This window comes from Gracilinanus agilis, chromosome 3 (assembly GCF_016433145.1).
Source record: "Gracilinanus agilis isolate LMUSP501 chromosome 3, AgileGrace, whole genome shotgun sequence".
Lineage (NCBI taxonomy): Eukaryota > Metazoa > Chordata > Mammalia > Didelphimorphia > Didelphidae > Gracilinanus > Gracilinanus agilis.
In genome coordinates, this window is record NC_058132.1 from 143693391 (window position 1) to 143693985 (window position 595).

Genomic DNA, 595 nt, shown 5'->3' on the forward strand with positions numbered 1-595 from the left:
GTGTTCCAAATCTCTAATAATTAGAGAAATGCAAATCAAAACAACTCTGAGGTATCACCTCACACCTAGCAGATTGGCTAAAATGAAAGAAGGGGAGAGTAATGAATGTTGGAGGGGATGTGGCAAAATTGGGACATTATGCATTGCTGGTGGAGCTGTGAACTGATCCAGCCATTCTGGCTGGCAATTTAGAATCATGCTCAAAGGGCTATAAAAGAATGCCTTCCCTTTGATCCAGCCATACCATTGCTGGGTTTGTACCCCAAAGAGATCATAGATAAACAGACTTGTACGAAAATATTCATAGCTGCGCTTTTTGTGGTGGCAACAAATTGGAAAAGGAGGGTATGTCCTTCAATTGGGGAATGGCTGAACAAACTGTGTTATATGCGGGTGATGGAATACTATTGTGCTAAAAGGAAAAATAAACTGGAGAAGTTCCAGGCGAACTGGAGAGACCTCCGGGAACTGATGCAGAGCGAAAGGAGCAGAGCCAGAAGAACTCTATACACAGAGACTGATATACTGTGGTAAAATTGAATGTAATGGACCTCTGTACCAGCAGCAATACAATGACCCAGGACAATTCTGAGGG